Source organism: Lissotriton vulgaris, chromosome 7, assembly GCF_964263255.1.
Source record: "Lissotriton vulgaris chromosome 7, aLisVul1.2, whole genome shotgun sequence".
NCBI classification, from domain to species: Eukaryota; Metazoa; Chordata; class Amphibia; order Caudata; family Salamandridae; genus Lissotriton; species Lissotriton vulgaris.
The window spans coordinates 1,540,289,471-1,540,312,493 of NC_141695.1; the positions used below are offsets into that span (position 1 = coordinate 1,540,289,471).

General features: G+C 43.4%; 1 protein-coding gene across 1 annotated transcript in view; it reads left to right on the forward strand.

Annotated features, from left to right (window-relative positions):
- Positions 1 to 23,023, forward strand: part of LOC147705960 (protein-glutamine gamma-glutamyltransferase E-like) — a 176,377-nt gene that overhangs the window by 72,639 nt on the left and 80,715 nt on the right. The gene's annotated exons all lie outside the window — the stretch shown is intronic.

A 23,023-nucleotide genomic window follows, 5' to 3' on the forward strand; every position in this document is an offset into this window, starting at 1 on the left:
AAATATCGAGGAAAAAATATAGAATGCAAAAATATTGAATCCCTATCTCCAAACAGGTAAGTACAAAAATATCGAATCATAAATATCATTGTAAAAAATATAGTTAATCAAAATATCGTATTTTTTCTATGTCTTAAAAGTAATTGAAAATTAATGAAATAATAAATATAATTAACTTAAACATACTTAAAATACTTGAATACCCTTAAAATTAATAAATAATTAATGTATAAAAAAACAAAAAAATTCTATTTCATTTTTTTATACACATATATATAAACATAATATTAATAAAAAATATACAATATTTTTACCGTTGGATAGCGTTGGGGTAAAAATTACTATTCCCACTCCAGAGAGTGCAACAGTAGGGAAAGCGTTGGATAGCGGGAGGGTAAAAATGACTATTCCCACTCCAGTGAGTGCAACAGTAGGGAAAGCGTTGGATAGCAGGAGGGTAAAAATTACGATTCCCACTCCAGAGAGTGCAACAGTAGGGAAAGCGTTGGATAGCGTAGGCATAAAAATTACTATTCCCACTCCAGTGAGCGCAACAGTAGGGAAAGCGTTGGTTAGCGTAGGGGTAAAAATTACTATTCCCACTCCAGTGAGTGCAACAGTAGGGAAAGCGGTTTATAGCGGGAGGGTAAAAATTACTATTCCCACTCCAGAGAGTGCAACAGTAGGGAAAGCGTTGGATAGCGTAGGAGTAAAAATTACTATTCCCACTCCTGAGAGTGCAACAGTAGGGAAAGCTTTGGATAGCATAGGGGTAAAAATTACTATTCCCACTCCAGTGAGTGCAACAGTAGGGAAAGCGTTGTTTTAGCGGGAGGGTAACAATTACTATTCCCACTCCTGAGAGTGCAACAGTAGGGAAAGCGTTGGATAGCGTAGGGGTAAACATTACTATTTCCACTCCAGTGAGTGCAACAGTAGGGAAAGCATTGGATAGCGTAGGGGTAAAAATTACTATTTCCACTCCAGTGAGTGCAACAGTAGGGAAAGCGTTTGATAGCATAGGGGTAAAAATTACTATTCCCACTCCAGTAAGTGCAACAGTAGGGAAAGCGTTGGATAGCAGAGGAGTAGAAATTACTATTCCCACTCCAGTGAGTGCAACAGTAGGGAAAGCATTGGATAGCGTAGGGGTAAAAACTTACTATTCCCACTCCAGAGAGTGCAACAGTAGGGAAAGCGTTGGATAGCGTAGGGGTAAAAATTACTATTCCCACTCCAGTGAGTGCAACAGTAGGGAAAGCATTGGATAGCGTAGGAGTAGGCATGGGCGAATTTTGCAAATTCGCAATTCGCGAATTTTGCGAATTTGCGATCCGCAAAATCCACGAATTTGCGAATTCGCTGATTTTGCGGATTTAGTGGCTAATGGTCAGGCGGGAAAACGGTGCACACACCACTAGTGTGTGGGGAGGGGCCAAAGGGACGGGGCTTATATGCGAGTTCACATGCCTCTTGTGTGTGTAAAAGGACAGGCACGGATCAGAGAAGCTCGTGGTCACAGGAACTGCACAGGGATTGAGCTCGTGAAAGTCAATTATGCAAAGGCCTCCATCATGCATCATAGATATGGGGAGAGCGCACACCTACCCAGCCTCGACAAAACATACATTTTTGGGGGGGCTGATTAACTTTGCAATCATACCAAAGAGCGCCGGGGTCCCTCGAGTGACCTGTCCATCAAGTGGGTAAAGGGCGCGAAGACTAGTGTGTGGGGAGGGGCCAAAGGGACGGGGCTTATATGCGAGTTCACATGCCTCTTGTGTGTGACTGTGTATAAAAGGACAGGCACGGAGCAGAGAAGCTCGTGGTCACAGGAACTGCACAGGGATTGAGCTCGTAAAAGTCAATTATGCAAAGGCCTCCATCATGCATCATAGATATGGGGAGAGCGCACACCTACCCAGCCTCGACAAAACATACATTTTTGGGGGGGCTGATTAACTTTGCAATCACACCAAAGAGCGCCGGGGTCCCTCGAGTGACCTATCCATCAAGTGGGTAAAGGGCGCGAAGACTAGTGTGTGGGGAGGGGCCAAAGGGACGGGGCTTATATGCGAGTTCACATGCCTCTTGTGTGTTTAAAAGGACAGGCATGGATCAGAGAAGCTCGTGGTCACAGGAACTGCACAGGGATTGAGCTCGTGAAAGTCAATTATGCAAAGGCCTCCATCATGCATCATAGATATGGGGAGAGCACACACCTACCCAGCCTCGACAAAACACACATTTTTGGGGGGCTGATTAACTTTGCAATCACACCAAAGAGCGCCGGGGTCCCTCGAGTGACCTGTCCATCAAGTGGGTAAAGGGCGCGAAGACTAGTGTGTGGGAGGGGCCAAAAGGGCGGGGCTTATATGCGAATTCACATGCCTCTTGTGTGTGTAAAAGGACAGGCACAGATCAGAGAAGCTCGTGGTCACAGGCACTGCACAGGGATTAAGCTAGTGAAAGTCAATTATGCAAAGGCCTCCATCAAGCATCATAGCTAATTTTCGACGATAGATATGGGGAGAACCCACTCCTATATTTGAAAGAAAAAGTAATTAGGAACTGGCTTTAAATAAAGGGCAGAACCAGACAAGTGACAGCAAAAACTATAGGAAAACAAAGTGCATGGTACAAAATTATAGATTATGGTTTTTAATATGTAAATATTTAGGGCATTACACAGACACTGACAAGCGTTGTTATTGTTTATATTTCTTTATGTGCATAGGTTCACTTGGACACTCACATGGCTTCCTGATGAAGGCCCTCAGCCGAAACGCGCGTAGATGTCATACTTAGCCATGTTTTTATGTACAGTGTGTTAAAACAAGCTTCCATACAGTTCTCAAGTCAAAATCATTTTTTGAAATGTACTGAACTGCACCAAGGATATAATAATTTTTATATATATGTAGATCAATTATCATATGTATAGTGGAGGCACGCACACGATAAAAAGTTGTAATAAAGTAACGATGTTTTTTATCATAACCATAATCTAATAAAATAAAGTCTATAATTTTGTACCATGCACTTTGTTTTCCTATAGTTTTTGCTGTCACTTGTCTGGTTCTGCCCTTTATTTAAAACCAGTTCCTAATTACTTTTTCTTTCAAATATTGTACCCATCCCGAATTAGGAACTCTAGTCGGGGATACCCCTTCCTTTTTACATATATGAGAACCCACTCCTACCCAGCCTCGACAAAACACAGTCACACATCATCCTAACTAACTATTTTAGGATGGCGCCGGCAAGCTGCCAGCGCCATCCTAAAATAGTTACTAAATAAGCTTCATAATAGATAAAATAAAGCAGGTGCTCGAGCACCTGCTTTATTTTATCTATTAGTGCCTGCTGAAGCTAACTTTGTAACTATTTTAGGATGGCGCTGGCAGCTTGCCGGCGCCATCCTAAAATAGTTAAAAGTTCAACACAGTTGAACTTTTGCCCCCGAAATCCGCCGCTCGCGGATCTCGTGGATTTTCAGTAAATTCGCGGGAGTTCGCGGATCGCGGATTTACCGAAAATCCGCGAAATCCGCGAGCGGAACGGATTTTGCGCTCACACCTACGTAGGAGTAAAAATTACTATTCCCACTCCAGAGAGTGCAACAGTAGGGAAAGCGTTGGATAGCGTAGGAGTAAAAATTACTATTCCCACTCCAGTGAGTGCAACAGTAGGGAAAGTAAATACTTCATATATGAATACAAATAAATTAAATATTAATACCAATTACAAATTAATTAAAAGTAATTACTAATTTATTATAATATAATAATTAATCAATTAAAAATACAAATAAAAATGTATTAGTAAAAATAATTACCTATTAACACAAATTATTTACCAATTACCAATGAATTAATTAACAATTCAAAAATAATTCAAAATTAATTCAAAATAAATACCAATAAATAAATTAAAAAATGTAATTAATTACAATTAAATTACTTCCCACCCTATTCCCCTATAAACCCACGACCCGCAACAGAAAATTAATTAATACAATTAACATAATTATCAATTAATCAATTAATAAAAATTAATTACCAATTATAAATATTGACTTACCAATTAAAAATTAATTATCAATTAATTCAAGATAAATACCAATAAATAAATTAAAACATTTAATTAATTAGAATTAAATTACTTCCCACCCTATACCCCTATAAACCCACAACCCGCTACAGAAAATAAATAATAAAATTAACATAATTATCAACTAATCAATTAATAAAAATTAATTACCAATTATATTTAAATTAATTACCAATTAAAAATTAATTAAGGATTAATTCAAAATAAATACCAATAAATAAATTCAAATGTTTAATTAATTATAATTAAATTACTTCCCACCCGCTACAGAATTATATTACGCAAAAATGAAATACCATAAAATTAATTACTTCAAATAAATTAAAAAATAAATATACAATTTTCACACATATACTAACATAAAAAACACTTTAAAAAATTCGATATCGTTGAAAAATCGATATTAACTTACTTACCTCAAATTCAATATTTTTGTTGACTATATTCTGTCCATTCGATATTTTGGCTGTTCTATATTTTGAATTTGATATTACTGCAATTCTATTCAATATTTTTGTTGACTATATTCTGTCCATTCGATATTTTGTCCATTCTATATTTTTAATTCGATATCACTGCAATTCTATATTTTTGACTCAATATTTTGACTGTATACCGGTATCAGGGTAGGCTGTTGGTATAGGAACTGGCATTGCTTTATTTGAATTGCTGGTTGAAGGTAGGGCCTTTTTTAACGATCCGGGACTTATATTTAACCATCAAATTTTGACATGGAACAAGTGAGAGGAGGAGGAATTGAACTACATTAAAATAGTGACAAAGGGAGAAAACAAGGATGAAGAAGAACCTTCAAGGATGCGCTAACGGGACAGGGAGAGTATGTGGGTGGACGAAGAGGCTTGAGATGAAATAAAGACAGCATTCCATGGTATTTGGTAAATCTGAGATTTGGCAGCCGTGCCAGAGGGCTTCTGAGAAAAATCTGGGTCCTGTACTTATTGTTTTACAAATAAAGCACTGGTTTATTTGCTGACAGAAGTTTGCATGGGTCAAATTTTCGACTTTCTAACCATTGACCAGGCAACATAGAATTTGGATGCTCAAACCTCAACAGCAGATCTGGCTGTCATGGTGGAAATAATTTATAGTTCAGGCTTTGGCTCGTCATTCTTCATGAAGCAGCTTCGCTTGACAAATCTCACACAGGTTTCTGGCTCATTCCCCTAAAAACGACAAATTCATGCAACAAAAGCAGAGCTAATCCTCCTTTGTATGGTGATCATCCGTAAGGGTTATATCTCAGTTTATAATGTTTTTGCATTAACCAGCCTTAGCTAACAGTGCTGGCTGTCATTGTAGGTGTGCCTAATATCACATATATCACAGCTAAATGCTATGGGCAAATCATGAAGGATTATACTTGGACTGCAGAGTTTTTCTTCTGTTTCTATTAAACTTTGAGGACCACTCTTAACACAGCATTCAAATGCTACATTATGTTTTGTTATTTTACATGTACGTCTGTTATGTAAATGTGCTATGCATAATTAGAAGGGTACATTGGTACTTCCTTCCTAGCAGTACTCAAGAAGAGCGTGACGGGAGAGTAAGGAATGGTGGTTCCCATCAGGGAAAAATATTTGTCCAGTATAAAAAAAAAAGATAACTTGGTATGTGTGTATTCATATGAACTAATGAGCATGTGTATATATTTTCACTTGGAATCAAAGCATTAAAAAAAATCTTTTCAGGATTATACCAGGAAAGCTGGGTTTCAGCGGAAATCTGGAAAGGTTTTGTGAATTTGAAATAGTCAGAGGTCTGCATCTGTAAATGGCATAAAACCTGCAACTACAGATTTCAGACCATATTCAAGAATAAGGTCAAGAAGAACAACAGCTATGTGCAGCCCTAGCCCTCACCATCCCGTATAATATCCAGTAATGCCACTGCAAGTGGAGAACAGATGTTTGCTCTAGGGTGCTCACAGATGGTGCAGGCCATGGTTTTGTAAACAGTAGTTTTCCAATTTCTCTAGGATAACGTAAAAATGAAAAATTGCCTTAGAGTGTTGACACATGGCACAAATGAGTAATAACTAAGTGCATGATGCCTATAGGCAATATAGATTCAATGCTTGGAGGAGGCTTCCCACAATTCAGTCCTGTCCTACTGACAGTACTGTATTGATTACTTATCGGTAATTGTATTATTCAATCAATAAGAGAACTTGTAAAGCGCGCTACTTACCTGTGAGGTTCTCAAGGCGCTGAGGGGAGGGGGGGTGCTGCTACTGTTCGAAGAGCCAGGTCTTGAGGAATATTCTGAAGGCGAGTAGGTCTTGGGTCTGCCGTATGTGGGTAGGGAGGGTGTTCCAGGTCTTGGCGGCGAGGTAGGAGAAGGATCTGCCGCCGGAGGTCATTCGTTGGATAAGGGGTACGGTTGTGAGGGCGAGGCTGGCGGAGCAGAGCTTGCGGGTGGGGGTGTGGAAGCTGAGTCTGCTGTTCAGGTAGGCTGGTCCGGCGTTGTGGAGTGCTTTCTGTGCATGAGTGAGGAGCTTGAAGGTAATCCTCTTGTCGACAGGGAGCCAGTGAAGGTTTCTCAGTTGGGGGGTGATGTGGCTGCGGCGGGGGACGTTGATGATCAGTCGGGCGGAGGCGTTTTGGATCCGTTGTAGTCGTCCTAGGTGTTTGGCTGGAATTCCTGCGTAGAGTGCGTTGCCGTAGTCCAGTCTGCTGCCCGCGAGGGCCTGTGTCATCGTTCTTCTTGTTTCGGTCGGGATCCACTTGTAGATCCTGCTGAGCATGCAGAGGGTGTTGTAGCAGGAGGGGGAGACGGCGTTGACCTGTTTAGACATGGAGAGGGAGGAGTCGAGGATGAATCCTAGGTTGCGTGCATGGTCAGTGGGTTTTGGTGGTGTTCCCAGTGTGGTCGGCCACCAGGAGTCGTCCCAGGCTGAGGGGGTGGGTCTGAGGATGAGGCCTCCGTCTTGTCCGAGTTCAGCTACAGACCGCTGCTCCTCATCCAGTCAGCGACGGCTGTCATTCCCTCATGGAGGTTGGTTTTGGCTGTGTGTGGGTCTCTGGTGAGGGAGAGGATGAGCTGGGTGTCGTCGGCGTAGGAGATGATGTTGAGGTTGTTATGGTGGGCCACTTGTGCGAGGGGGGCCATGTAGACGTTGAACAGCATCAGGCTGAGGATGGGCCTGAGGGACGACGCAAATGATGTCGGTGGCTTCGGATCGGTAGGGTGGGAGGCGGACGCTCTGGGTTCTGCTAGAGAGGAAGGACGTGGTCCAGTCAAGGGCCTTCTCTTTAATCCCGGCTTCTAGGAGGCTTGTCTTTAGGATGTGATGGCAGACCATGTCGAAGGCGGCTGACAGGTCCAGGAGGATGAGGGCTGATGTTTTGCCGTTGTCTAGTTGCCGCCTGATTTCGTCTGTGGCGGTGATGAGGGCCATCTCGGTGCTGTGGTTATGTCTGAATCTGGACTGGGATGGGTCCAAGATGTTGCTGTTTTCCAGGTGGCGGGTCAATTGCAGGTTGACGATTTTCTAGATGACCTTTGCCGGGAACGGGAGCAGGGAGATGAGCCTGAAGTTCTTGAGGTCCTTTGGGTCCGCTTTGGGCTTCTTGAGGAGGGCGTTGATTTCGGCATGCTTCCAGCTTTCCGGGAATGTCGCTGTTTTGAATGAAATGTTGATGACCTTCCGTAGTTGGGGTGTGATGGCTGCGTCTGCTTTGTTGAGTACGTGGTGTGGGCACGGGTCTGACGGAGATCCTGAGTGGATGGAGTTCATGACATTGCGTGCCTTGTCATCGTTGACGTTGCCCAGGAGGTCAGGCGGTTGATGCTGGTGGTGTTCACAGGGGGGGTGGGGTCTGGCGTAGTTGGGGCGGTCGTGGTGTTGAAGCTGTTGTGGATGTCGGCAATCTTGCGGTGGAAGAAGATGGCTAGTGAGTCGCTTAGGTCTTGTGAGGGCGGGATGTTGTTGATGCTGGGGTTGGAGAGTTCCTTAACGATGCTGAAGAGCTTTTTGCTGTTGTGTGCGTTGTTATCCGATCGGTCTTTGAAGGAGGATCTCTTGGCTAGTCTGATGAGGTGGTGATGTCTGCAGGTGGGGTCCTTGTGGGCTGCGTGGTTGTCCGGTGTGCGTTCGTGGAGCCATATCTTCTCCAGTTTCCGGCATGCGCTTTTGTAGGTCTGGAGCTCGTCGGTGAACCAGGTGGCTCTCTTGCTGGTCTGGCTGTTTGAGGGTTTCTTGAGCGGGGCAAGGTGTTGGCGCAGTCATCAATCCACTGTCTGAGGTTGCGGGCTGCGGCGTCTGGGTTGGTGGGGTCGGTGGGTGGGTTCTGGGTGAGGGTGGTGATTAGCTGTTATTCTGAGTCCATCTCTCGCTTAGATCCCTTACATTGTTAAAACCTATGTGACACTCCTCCCAAAATCTTCAAAAGACCCTTCACCCTCCTCACTTGCTGTTTTGTCGCCAAGCCCATTTGCATACTGTTAACCTGGTTTCACTGAGTGGGAGGGAGGGAGGGAGTAATAAATTTGAGCATGACATGTACTCGGAGTAATGCAATTACTGCTAAGTAATCGATGTATCACACTTAATCTCTCTCAGTTAGATCCATTTGATAGTTGGGGTGTACCCAAGCTAAAAAAAAAGCCAGGACAACTGTGCAGAATTGCATGTAGCAAAAAAGAGATTTGTTGTAATACTTCATACTAGTGCTACTTCACAGCAGACAGAACGTTAGCACCAAAAACCTCCTCCATTGTCGAACCATGCGTGACCCTATCGTGTTTAATAAATGTGTACGGAACTGCACATGTGGCCACCCTCTACAAATCTCAGGCAAGGAAGCTCCCTTACACTGAGATAGGGAAGCAGACATACCTCCAGTGGACCTGCCCTGTACACCTAGAGTTGAAGGAACTCCATAAGGCTAGTGTGCATAGGAATTCAAAGACCTCTGCTGAGAGTCTGGGTGGATGGTTTATGACCCTTTGGAAGTGGCATGCCTAAAGTACTTCACCCTTAAAAGGTACACCAGGACTGCCCTCTGTGTATTTAAAAAGTGAATAATGATCCATTCAGAAGACTTTGGGTTTGTAAATAAAACTGGCAAAATGGTCTATTGTTGGGTATAGAAGAAATATTTCCCTTTAGGAATATACCCCAGGTCTGGTCTTAACACAATCCTTCCCTCAAGGACCCTAAAGAATGGGGCTTTACATGACAAAGCACACAGTTCACACAACCTCCTGGCTCAAGTAATGGCTACTTGCAAGAACACTTTCAATTTCAGAGTCTTGACAATAATTGAATGTATAGGCTCAAAGGGCGAGTGTCCCAAAGCGTGTAAACCAGAGGAAGATCTCAGCCCAGAAAGACCCAAGATACTGTGGGGTAGATATTTGAAAACCTTGAAAATAACTTCTATATTAGGACCTGGGAGTCCACCAAATTTGCCTAAGGAGCCCTCAAGGTCCTTATTACCGCCTATTGAGTGTTCAGCATCGAATGACTAAGTCCTAAGGAAAACCCTCCCTGAAGCTATTGTAAGACTTGAGGGAGAGAGGCTGAAAGAGGCCGTGTTAGATCTGTCAGCATTAGGGTGGTCCTGTGGTTCTAAAATTAGTTTTTATTGGCCTTAGGACTCTAAGCACTTTACCAGTGCACTCCCCATAACATTGTGACTGGCTTACTCCTGATTGGCATATTTAATTTACTTATAAGTGTCTTGTACAGTTTTATACCATATACCCAGGGCCTGTAAATTAAATGCTACTAGAGGGCCTGCAGCACTTATTATGCCACCCACATAAGTTACACTTTAAAACATGTCCTAGGACTACCTTTGCAGCCCGAATAAACTTTTAAACTGCCAGTTCGACTTGGCCAAGCATTAAACTCCCCCTGTGCCAAGCATTAAACTCCCCTTTTACTGCATATATTCCACCACTAAGGATGCCCTAAGTATTCCATTGGGCAGGGTGCATTGAAATTGAAGAGTGAACATGTACTTTAAAGTTGTACATGTCCTGGTAGCGACAAATCCATGCATTCTTTTTTCACTACTGTGAGGCCAACCTGTCCAATAGGATAACATTGGGTGCCTTATTACATTTAATAGGTGCTAGCTTTTTATTGGCACCAGGCATTCAGTTCATGTTTGGCATCTATGAAATTGTAATTAATTATCCTCCTGAACGGTAAAGTCAGATTATTCATTACAATTTTTAAAATGCCACTTTAGAAACTAAACATTTTCCTGCCCATAGCCCTTTTGTGCCTGCACCCTCTCTTGGGTCACGTGACTGGCTGTAACTGACAGACTCTGTGAATTCCTCCCAGACAGTCACACAATAGAGGGATTATGTGTGCCTGAATGGGCCATATGCTGGCAGTGTGGGGGAACTGAGGACAGCCCCACTTGCAACTGAATAGACTGTGCTCTGTCTTCACACAAAGCACTTATCACGTGAACCTTGTCACTGCAGCCAGCTTGGAGCCAGGGCAGGGGGGTCGGGAGATTCTGTGCACTTGAAAGAAACCTTCAAAATGCTTCATTGGGTATGAAATTATGAACCTCAGACCCACTCTTCAGTTCACTCCTGGGCCTGTGGAAGAACTCTCAAAGCTGTAACCTGCTGTGTACTCTGAAAGACTGCTTTGCTAAACCTGTAAAGACTGATTTTCTACCTGGATCCTCAGAGGTCATCCCTACTGTTGAGCCCTGCATCTTCACCTGAACCCAGGACTACCACAGTGACTCCAAAGCTAGTTTGCTGGCCTCTTTTTCAGATCTACAGGGACACAAAAGGCTCCCACCATCTTAAACCCTCACCTGGACCCGGCCTGAGTGTGTCCTGAATGTCCAAGTGCTGTCCCACCAGTCTGGGCCATTGCTTGTGGTGCTAAAGGTGCCCAAATGGGCAAAATCTAAAACTGGGGACTTGGAAAATTCGTGGCTAAAAATTGCATTGAGAACCAAGAAGCAACCAGGACCTGCCAATTTGTCTATCTGCCTGAGGTGCTTTGCCAGTCACATTGACTTCACACCTTCTTCTACTATATTCTTCTCTACAGCTGCAAATACTGTTCACCGGTCCTTTGCCAAAGGGGTATCCAAGCCCCTGGAACTGTCTTCAGCTACAGCTTCCTGCTTCGTCCCACTAGAGATTTTTGACTTCCAAAAAAGAGACTAGGGGCCAATTACGATGCAGCTCGGAAGGCTCTGACCGATGGTTGGAGCCTTCCGAGCAGCATCATAATGATCTCCTCGGTTTACTTTCCGACCGCCAAATTAAGATACAGGCAGTTGGAAAGTAAACTGGCCGGTCATTCCAGCAGGCTTCTGACGGGCTCGGAGGGCCAGTCTACCAGTCGGAATCCGGACAGTAATCTCAAGGCCTGGCTGTTCGGGCTGAACTGTTCCCATTGGGTGCAAGTTCTAGACTGATTTGCATATGGCTGGGTCCAAACTGGAATGGCATTGTGAGCTAAAAAAAGGAGGGATTTTGGCCCAAATCTCTGTACTGGGGTGAATGTTTGACATTGTTCTGCATTCTGTCCATAAATTGTTCTTTTTGTAAATTAAGTAAATACCAACTTTCTAAAAGTGGCATTTGCTAAAGTGGAATTTAAAATCCAACTTAAAAGATGTAATAAGGTAATCACAATGCTATCCTACGGCAAAGATAAGCCTTGTAGTAGTGAAAAAAGAAATTGGGAGTTTTTCACTACCAAGACATGTAAAGTTTAAAAGTGCATGTCCTGTTTCATAAAAAATAAGCATCACCCTGCCCTGTGGGTTATACAGGGCATACCTTAGGCTTCACATATGTATAAAAAAGGAAGGTTTAGGCCTGGCAAGAAGGTTTATTTAGCAGGTCAACATGGCAGTGTTGAACTGCACACACGGGCTCTGCAGTGGTAGGCTTAAGACATGGTTAAGAGGCTATTTATGTGGGTATCACAATCAGTGCTGCAGGCCGCCTAGTACCATTTAATTTACAGACCTTGGGGACAAGTAGTGCATTTTACTAGGGACTTATAAGTAAATTAAATATGCCAGTTGGGGATGAACCAATATCACCCTGTTTAGGGGAAAGAGCACACGCACATTAGCACTTGCTAGCAGTGGTAAAGTGTACAGAGTCCATTTTTTTTAAAGATTGGAAACAAAATAGGTTACATGTTCAGTAATAGGTTACATGTTCAGCAAAAAAAATAGGACAAGGCTTAAACAAAAGTACAGAAAGTCCTAAAGCAAGCAAAAACAACGTCAGAAAAATTGAGGGAGGCAGGCACAAAGTTGGTGGAGAGCTACCCTAAGGCCTTTCAGTCTAAAATACCTTATATAAAATTCCTCCTTTTCTAACTCTGTAGAGCGTGCAAAAATCATGTTATCTCAAAATACATTAACAAACCCAGGTAGAGCTAACACTCCCAGCAAAGCCTAAGCACCTCCCAAGACAATAAACTCATTAATTGAACTAAACAAGTTCCAGCCTTCCTCTGAACACATACTCTTCCCATCACATATCTCATTTTTTGCCAGTATCTAAGCATATAATAATAAAACCCCATTCACACAGACATGTGGTACATAGAACAGTGACGTTTTCCCTTCCCTTAAAACTATCCATGTACATTGTTTGTACTTCACCTAAAAACATCATCGATAATGATATTGGATTGGTGATACGCCCTGATGTTGCAGTAACTATTAGCAAAGTTTCTTACTTGCCCCTTGTGTGAAAGTGCACAGGCAGACAAAAGACCAGCTGAGTAACCACATCATATTCAGAAAAATGCCCAGATCCCTTGCACCAGATACTAAAATCATGGGGCAGATTTACTAAAATTTCAAGCAATGCACTGCAGCAAGGCAACTTGCTGTGCTGCATTACATGAAAGGGCGACATCAGAAATGTGCCGTATTTACTAAGATATGGCATATTTCTGCTGCCTCCTCCTGCTGGTGCGCTGTGTGCTACCTAGCATCAATGCAGGCACCCTTGCACCATACTACAAGGGAGACTGTGTTATGAGCAGGATTATTCTTGTGCAGGAAGGAACACCTTCTTGCAGAAAAATAGTCCTTAAAGGCATTTTCCTTTTTCTATGAGTGATGCAAAAATAATAGACTTAGAATATATATAAGGAGAGAACTAACAGCACAAGGAAGGTTGAGAAGAATATCCTCATTACCAGGTCGGCACATTCCATAATTGGACGATCAAATAGTATCTCAACTCTCCATGATATGAACGCATTCCTACATCAAGAGCTCAATGTTGCTGGAAAACATGTCTGAACTCACCTAATCAGAACCACCCCTTGGTAACTATTAACTTAACTGGAATCTCTGAAGAGTGCCATATTCCTCTTGAGAGGGAATCAAACCCTAACATGAAACTGTATCATGCTTACTGAGAGCCTCGAGCAATGTCAGGGTACAAACCCCCTCACCTTCAGGCCTACTTCGCACACAAATAGAGATAAGTACATTAACTTTCTGACTGACGACCTACCTGTTGAAGAACTCCCCAATAAGTCCCCTAAGTTCCAGATCCCCAAAATTTGGTCCAGGAAGTCTAAGCTCCTAAAGCTCTTGTTAACAGTCTTTCTGACTCCTTGTCCATGGCAGTCTGTGAGATTCAACATATGACAAATGAGCATCCCCACTGCCAGCACTGTATGGGTTCCAGGGGTAGGGAACTGTTCGGGTCAGATAGGTGTGACTCTGGAGGGGACATCAGAGGGGGATATTAGACATGGTAAAGAGGGTGGGGGTGGTTCACACCACTTGGCACTATGCAACAAAAACGGCCCCTTGATACCCACTCATGCGAGTAGGCCTGTAAATAAGGGAGCTGGCATACAACATCGTCCTAGTTTTGACATTGCACTACCACCCAGGACTCTCCCTATTTCTGTCGTAAAACCACCTTACTCCACACAAAGTGTCATTAGGACTCCTAACAAGGGAAAGGTATTTAATAGGTGTCCCTAAACTTTCATCTAACTCAACACAAGAAGATGGGGCCTCTCTAATTAACAAGAGCATCCAATGGATCCGACAAATAAGAGGCTGTGGGAAGCCCATCAGGGAAGACGTAAAAGGGGCTAATAGATGTCCTGAAGGGGCGGGCATGATCCTTTCTGTATAACATAATCTGCTACTTTGAACATGTATTATTTAAAGCATGAGCAGTGGTTGTGGGGGTTATATTTAGTCATTGAAGGCCAGTTTTGAAGTAAATGCCTAAAGTAGCATTTCACGACTAAGATTTTGGACTTCTAGAAATTTGCCCTGAACGACTCATTCCACAATAGCCTTATCTGCAACATGCAATGTAATAGTAGCATGCCCCTACCAAATGGACAATGTCTGCTTGCTAGAGCCAATTTTGCTAATTCACATTTTGTAGAGTTACAGCACAGCATTTTTGGCAACATCTGATATTGTGGCTTCATTAAAAATTGTCTTTGAGGTATCCAATACGAAGCTCACTGATTTGGTGCTCTCCTGACATTATAAACCCCCCTAACTGCTTTACTACTCATGCTAGATGCTATATGTACCCCAAGTGGTGTAAAGAAACTTGAGGGGGGCCACCCTCGACTCAACCAGTAGCTCTCAGGCACGGGTACTGTGCTGTGTGGGGCCCTTGGAACTCACCCCCCCCCCACACCGCAGGGCCTGCGGGGCCTATGTTATGACACTGATGTACCCCCTCGAAACTAGTATTTTTTTCTTAAACGCCTCTGTAGATTTTACATTATTCACCACTTTATGTCTCATGAATAATACCATTGAAGCGTGATCCAATTCTCTTATTGGAAAAATAGGGGGTGAGTGGTGGTTTTGCGCCCCAAGCACAAACGCTGCAACCAGAAATGATACGAGAATAGTGATGATATCCAATAGATTCCAAAGTAAACTTCTATAATAAGCCATGTTCCATTCATCAAGTATCTACTAAGGGCCCGATTCCGATGTCGTTCGGAAGGCCTCCAAATCGGATTTGGCTTTCCCAGATCTGATTTGTAGTCCTTGTTTATGACTGAATGGTACACAGGTCCGAAAAACCAAGTACTATGCGAAGATCGCGTACGCGCCGGCCGAATTGTTTCCAGGACTTGAACCTGCCCGTATGACTCGTTCGCAGCCAAATTGTACTGCGATATGGAGCCGTATTCCGACCGAGCGTGTACGATGCATGATTTGGAGTCACATCAACTGAGGCAAATCAACACCAAACATCTACCATCATCGAAATCATCGGCAAAGAGTTCCTCAGTCCCAGTTTCCAGTGAAAGATACAATGATAAGTGTACGACATTGATGTTTACCTCAGAAAGGCATGCACATGTGGAACTGTTTCAATGTCAGAAAAAAATCAAAGTGAAGAAAAATTGGCATAGAGAAGTACTAAACACATTCTAAACTAAACATTGTCCGAATATCACTCTCAAAATAAATGGGTGTTTGATATCATTCATAATTGATAGTGGTGCGTCGACAAATATGCTTCAGGATCAAGAACTGTCTCCGTTACCACAACTTATTAAGTAAAAAAAACAAAGTATACACATGAGCTGCTTCGAATCCCTTGAAGAGTCAAGGATCCTTTGTAGCCACAATGAAATACAAGAAAAATGTGGTACAAGCACCTATTCATGTGCTTGAAGGAACAGCTTCAATTGCCTGTTTGTTGATTTTTAATACTGCAGCTGATATGGGACTGACATTATTGAGCTACAATCTGAATGTTCATCATGAAATTGTAAGTCAGTTTCCTTCATTGATTCATGGGCTAGGAAAACTCAAAGAGATTAAAGTAAAGTTACCCATAAATGAGAATGTTCATCCTGTTGCTCAAAGATAAAGACAAATTGTGTTTCCCTTGCAAGACACTGTTGAAAAGGAACTTAAACATGCCATCGTTGAATGTTCCACTGGTCCGACGCCATGGGTTTCTCTCATTGTAGTAGTGCTCATAAGAGACAATAAAGGAGCTGTACGCATATGCGTTGACATGCGTCAGGTCAACAAGCCCATTGAGAGAGAGAGACATCCCGCTCAGCGTATTGCTGATATGATAATTCAACCGGGTGGTGTAAAGTTCTTCTCTCAACTCAACTCAAAGGATATCCCCAATTGGAGCTTGGCGAAAAAAACAGGTACATTACATCCTTTTGTACGCATATTCGTCTATTTCGCTATAAGCTATTGAGTTTTGGTGTATCATCTGCTGCAGAACCTTTCCAAGGTATTGTTCAACTTATCTTAGAGCCTGTAGTAACTGCATTTAGCTATAATGACGACATATTAGTTTTCGGAACCACACAGAAAAAACATGACAAAGAACTCGTGCAAGTATTCCAGTTGTTGACCAATGCAGGCTTAACTCTGAATGCCGACAAATGAGAATTAATCAAGAAAAGCTTGAAATTCCTTGGCCATGTCTTTTCTGATAAGATATGAAACCTGATCAAGCAAAATTGCATGAATTGTCTACTGCAAATCCCCCACAAGACCTTTCTATGTTACGATCCTTTCTTGGACTTGCCAGTTACTGTTCGGGATATATACAAGACTTTGCTATGGACAGAGAAATGACGAAAAATAATTAATCTTTTTATTGGTCACAAGAGTGTGAAAAGAGCTACCAACACATCAAGATTAAGACAGCCATTGATAGTGCCACTGAAATGGCCTACTGTGAATTAAAACAACATACCGAGGTTGAAGTTGATGCTAGCCCTGTCAGGAATCTTTGCACAACACAGCAGAAAGCCAAATGCCATAGACATATTGTGTCATACGCCAGTAAGAGCCTGTCACAAATAGAACATGCTTACTTGCAACCTGAGAAAGAAAGTTTGGCAGTGGTTTGGACTAGTGAACACTTCCATGTTTTCTTGTATGGAAAGCCTTTTACTATAAAGATTGATCATCAAGCACTGTAGAGGATAATTGGCAATCCAAAAGCCAAAATGCCTCCTCAAAGTGAACATTAGGGCTTGAGATTACAGGAATATAACTATACAATTATTTATCCTCCAGGGGAAGATCAGAATCTGTCTGGATGCTTTTCGAGAGTGCCATTACAATGCCCTGGTACCCCATCTAAGACTGTGGAGGCATGCATTAATTTTATTGTGCAATCTAGCACAGCAGCTGCCATGCCTTCAGAACAAATTGTCACTGCCACGAGCCAAGATAGTGACATGTTAATATTAAAAGACATTGTTAACAGTCATGGAACCAGCTCTCCATACCATACACCAATCAGTATTTGAAGTTCAGAAATGTAAAACATGAACTTTCAGTGACCCAAGAAGTCCTCAGTCTGCGAGTTACACAAATTGTTATCCCTGGAATAGATTTCGCCCATGAGGGACATCAATGAATATTTGCCACCATGAGAGTTCTCCATGACCGTGCCTGTTTTCCAGCTCTTGACAAAAGGGTCGGAAAAGTATTAAAGACTTTTCATGTATGCACTTGTCTTTCATCTCAAGTCATTCAGCACCCCTTGAACATGTCAGACTTGTCACATCATGCTTTGGAGAGAATTGCTATTAACTTCTTTGGTCCTCTTGAGAATGGACATCATCCTCTAATCATTGTTGATGATACTCCGATTTTCAATTGGTGGAAGTCCTCCATCCACTACACTGAAAAGGTCATTCAAAACTAGATGGTATCTTTGCGACATGGGGTGTATCTGCAGTATGAATGTCTGACCATGCCCCACCTTTCAATAGCAGAGAGATTGAAGGGGCATATTATCAAGGGGGTTTATCTCCGCTTTTTTGGCTTTAAAAGCCAAGAAAGCGGAGATAAAATTATCTCCCTATTACCAAGCTGTCGCTAACACCAGTTAGCGACAGCTAGTAGGAGATAGCGACCATCTTGGGCCCCACTTTGCATGTCAGTGATATTTATCACTAATGAGATGCAAAGTGGGTGTGCCAAGATGTTAGAGACTGAAAACAGTCGCTAACATCGCTATCTCCTATTACCAACTTTTGGAGATATTCGCGCTAAGAGGGAATATCTCCAAAAGCTAACACCTGCCCTGAGCAGTTCTTAGCCATGTTATCCAATGGGAGGTGGATAACATGGCTAAGAGCATTTGCTCGATAATGCATGAATATCGCTGACTTTTCAGCGATATTCATGCATTTCGGCCGTTTTTTATCGCATTTGCGATAAACCTTGTTAATAGCAAGGTTTATCTGCGATAAAAATCGCCGATGTGCGGCGATAATTTTTGTCTCTAAACAAGTTAGAGACAAAAATTATCGCTAGTTGTTGGTAATATGCCCCGAAGACTTTCTAAATTACCTCAATATAAAAGCCCTCCTCTTTGGCCCCAGGCCAATAGCCTGGTAGAACGGTTTATGAGTACTTTAAAGAAAGCTGTTCAATGTGGTGCATTAGAGAAGCTAGAACTCAGAGCGTATTTTAAACACTACTCTCCGAGCTTACCGTTCGACCCCTCATTCAACAACAAGGGAAAGCCCTGCTACTTTCATGAAGATATTTACAACAAGGGGTGATGAGGGACAGAGTCTCTGAATTAAACAGAATACTCTCACCCAGTCAAGAGATCAGGGCTAGATCCAACACCGTTTTTTAGCTCACTGCACCATCCCAGTTTCAGAACCTGGCTGTATGCAAATTAGTCTGTTCCTGTCCCAGTGCATGATGGGAACAGGGCAAACCAAACTACAAAAGCCAATTCTTACACTGGGAAGGAAACAAGCTACCGGGGACCGGTTTCTGGCATTTCAGCCTCTTCGGCCCGGCTTGCTTGAATCCTGATGGTGCAATGAGCAAGGGACTCACATCTGAGTATACCCTTCCACGCTTAGGGTGGACAAAAATATTTACAACAAGGGGTGGTGAGGGACAGAGTCTCTGAATTAAACAGAATACTCTCACCCAGTCAAGAGATCAGGGCTAGATCCAACACCGTTTTTTAGCTCACTGCACCATCCCAGTTTCAGAACCTGGCTGTATGCAAATTAGTCTGTTCCTGTCCCAGTGCATGATGGGAACAGGGCAAACCAAACTACAAAAGCCAATTCTTACACTGGGAAGGAAACAAGCTACCGGGGACCGGTTTCTGGCATTTCAGCCTCTTCGGCCCGGCTTGCTTGAATCCTGATGGTGCAATGAGCAAGGGACTCACATCTGAGTATACCCTTCCACGCTTAGGGTGGACAAAAATATTTACAACAAGGGGTGGTGAGGGACAGAGTCTCTGAATTAAACAGAATACTCTCACCCAGTCAAGAGATCAGGGCTAGATCCAACACCGTTTTTTAGCTCACTGCACCATCCCAGTTTCAGAACCTGGCTGTATGCAAATTAGTCTGTTCCTGTCCCAGTCATGATGGGAACAGGGCAAACCAAACTACAAAAGCCAATTCTTACACTGGGAAGGAAACAAGCTACCGGGGACCGGTTTCTGGCATTTCAGCCTCTTCGGCCCGGCTTGCTTTTGCGATAAACCTTGTTAATAGCAAGGTTTATCTGCGATAAAAATCGCCGATGTGCGGCGATAATTTTTGTCTCTAAACAAGTTAGAGACAAAAATTATCGCTAGTTGTTGGTAATATGCCCCGAAGACTTTCTAAATTACCTCAATATAAAAGCCCTCCTCTTTGGCCCCAGGCCAATAGCCTGGTAGAACGGTTTATGAGTACTTTAAAGAAAGCTGTTCAATGTGGTGCATTAGAGAAGCTAGAACTCAGAGCGTATTTTAAACACTACTCTCCGAGCTTACCGTTCGACCCCTCATTCAACAACAAGGGAAAGCCCTGCTACTTTCATGAAGATGACATTCACACTACAGACTTAGGTCGCAAGCAGAAGATGAAAATATATCCTGACCGACATCATGCAAAGGACAACACTTTTACAAGAGGAGAGCGAGTGCTGGTTAGACAATACAGAAGAAAGAAATCTGATGCTCTTTTTGAGGTTTAATCTTTTGCAAGGGATTCCTCTAATTTTTTACCTGTGGCCCTCACTCGCCAAACATCGATGTCAATGTAGAGAGTGGGTCTTGACAGAATGTTGATGACACTGTATTTGCTAATAATTCCATCTCACCTGTGCATATCACTGACACTTCAACTGCCAGCTTTCGGTTTCCAGTGACCCGATCAGGACGGGTGATTCAAGCGCCACGACCCTTAGTTAAAGAATTGTAATTGCTTGTGTACCTGTGTATTTATTCATGTATTTATTAGTATATTTCTTTGTGTATTTCTTTATCTATTTTTGAAAGTTGTGACTTTTTATTTAACAAAGCTGAAAATGTAGTGTCTTGTAATAAAAGAACGCTGGAACTCTTTTGGTTCCCACTGTATACCATAAACCTGTGACGTAAGTGTAGGAGGGGTGAGTTGAAGGAAAGCGTGGAATGTTGAGTTCCTACTTACACGGAGTGGAATAAAGATGTGTAAAATGACTCTCTGTGTATGGCGTACTATTGGTGAGTGCCTAGGCTTGCAGGACGCTACAATGGCGAGGGAGGCAATTTTTGTATTTTAATGCCACTTACTACCATGTTTACCTGATGGTGACAGGCAGTAAAAAAATTGAAGCATGTCCACACATCCAAATTAGGCAGGTGAAATATAGACAATTCTCTGGCAGCCCTTATTCCATCAGGTTGTTGTCAGAGTTTGGCCACGGTGGAGACGGAGTAGTCTTCACCATGGCAACAATATGGTCAACCTGCTTTGAATTCAGTTTGCAGACATTATGTTAACAACAAGCATACTCTGTCAGCGATGTGATAAAATATGCCTACCACCAACATAAAAACCAGACTCCAAATCTTTGAGTCCTAAAATGTCTGCCATCACATCTTTGTTTATCTGGTGGCAGCCAATCAGATCTAATCTCTAGATCTGTTGCCCCCGCGGATCATCTGCAGCATAATATATACATTCATTTTTTACCTTAATTTCTCGAAAACTACTGAACTGATTTACATCAAATCACAAACAGCATGCTTTCTGGACCAAGATCCAGCTTTCTGACAAATTTGGTGTAATTCCGTTCAACCATTTTTGCAGTATCGCTGTTCAGTTTTCCTATGAGAAATAGCATGGGGAAAATTAGTTTTGGAGCACCCCCTTTTTTCTCGGGCCCCTCCAGATGGGAGAAGAATATTGTTCCCTGCCCCCACTTCTATGAGCAGAGAAACGCACATTGTCCCGCCCGGTGGCAGAAAGCACAAACAGCTGCTCCCAACGAGAGGAAGCAATCTCGGCTTCTGCAGCATGCAGGAGCCAGCTGGGGCTGCCGGGGCCCTTTGTCCTCCAAAGTATTTTTTGGTGGACGCACTTGGTAAGCACCAGGGCACCCACACAGTAGGTCTATATGTCCCGTGGATGGGGTCGCACATCCCCCTCCCCTTAAAGTTAAGTGCTACCCCAGGAGAACGGGTCCCTGGTACGGACTAAGGCTCGGGGAGGGGTGGACGCTCACCCTTCCCCTTAAAAACTATGTTTTGGCCTCAGGAATGGGGTGCTGGGGCCCCTTGTTGTTAAAAGATGGGAGCCATGGACCCCCTCCCAAACCAATAGTTCTTGAGGTGATGCCATCTCGCTGAGCCAAAGCATGTATATTAATAGGCCCAGGGACCCCATTTCCAGGGGCTGCACCTAATTTTAAGGGGAGGGGTGCATGCAGCACCCTTCCCCATGTCTTAATAGGCCTGACTACCCTATTCCTGAGGCCATTGGACCTTCCAGGTAGACGCCCCGTTGACCACCTGGGGTACCCACAAAATAATACTTTGTGAAACGCAGGGGAGTTCAAGGGCCAAATGACACCAACTGGCTCCTCGCATGCTTAGGAGCTGGCATTGTACCTGTCCGACGAGAGCAGCTGATTGTCTGTGCTTCTGCCGGGAAAGAGTGCGGGAGGGAAACAAACAGTCAGCTCCCATTTGGCAGGAGAATTATTAAAGTTTCCGCCGAGAGAGTGAAGACATCCCTTTCCTGATTGCCATCTTCCGGTCATGAAAGGCATGTCTGCTCACACTTTGCAGGAGCTTTAAAAATGCATCCCCCAGGTGGAAGCAGACACGTTTCCCTGCCCGCACCTCTGTTGGTATGGAAATTTCTGTATCTGTAGGTGGGCTTCTCGTGACATAGTAATTGACCCAGACCCAGAGGATGGGGTCTCTGGGGCCTTTTAAGGCTTGGAAGGGGGGACTGGAGCTTCCTTCCTTTTTCATTATGTTCGACCCTGGGGATGAGGCACCTGGGGCCTATTGAGGCTTGGGAGTGGGGCAGCGTTCCCCCTCCTCTTTTTTTATGATGTGAGCTCCAGGGGATGGGGTCCCTGGGGCCCATGGAGGGTCGGGAGCGGTCCACAAGGCCCCTTCCCCTTTATATTGACGAAAACACTGGTGGAAGGGGTCCCTGGGACTGTGGAGTTTTGAGGAGGGGGGCATATGCCCACTTCGCCTTTATATTGCTGACACCCAGGGGAAAGTGTCCCTGGGGCCTCCCAGAAATTGTAGGAGGGGGTCCACTTGTCCCATTATGCAAAATTAGGTTTTCCACCACCCACAAGGGTATTTTGTTTGTGTTTTTTTGTTAGTGTTGCCATGGGTTTGGAGATTTTCCACAAATTTTCAGCAACAATTTAAAAAAAAAGAAAATATGTTTGGCCCCAAATGTGGTCCCTCAGGCTTTCCCAGCCAGGCCTAGAGAGTTAGGGTATCCCTACCATGCCCCCTTTTGTCTTTTTTACATTACTTTTTAGGGCATGGCACTTAGTCTGAAGTGTTGATGTGGTGGTAGCCAAACAGATCTCAGCTTGAGATCTGTCGACCGCATGGGTTCTCTGTGGCATCAAATATACAAAGTTTTTGAGCATTAACTGCT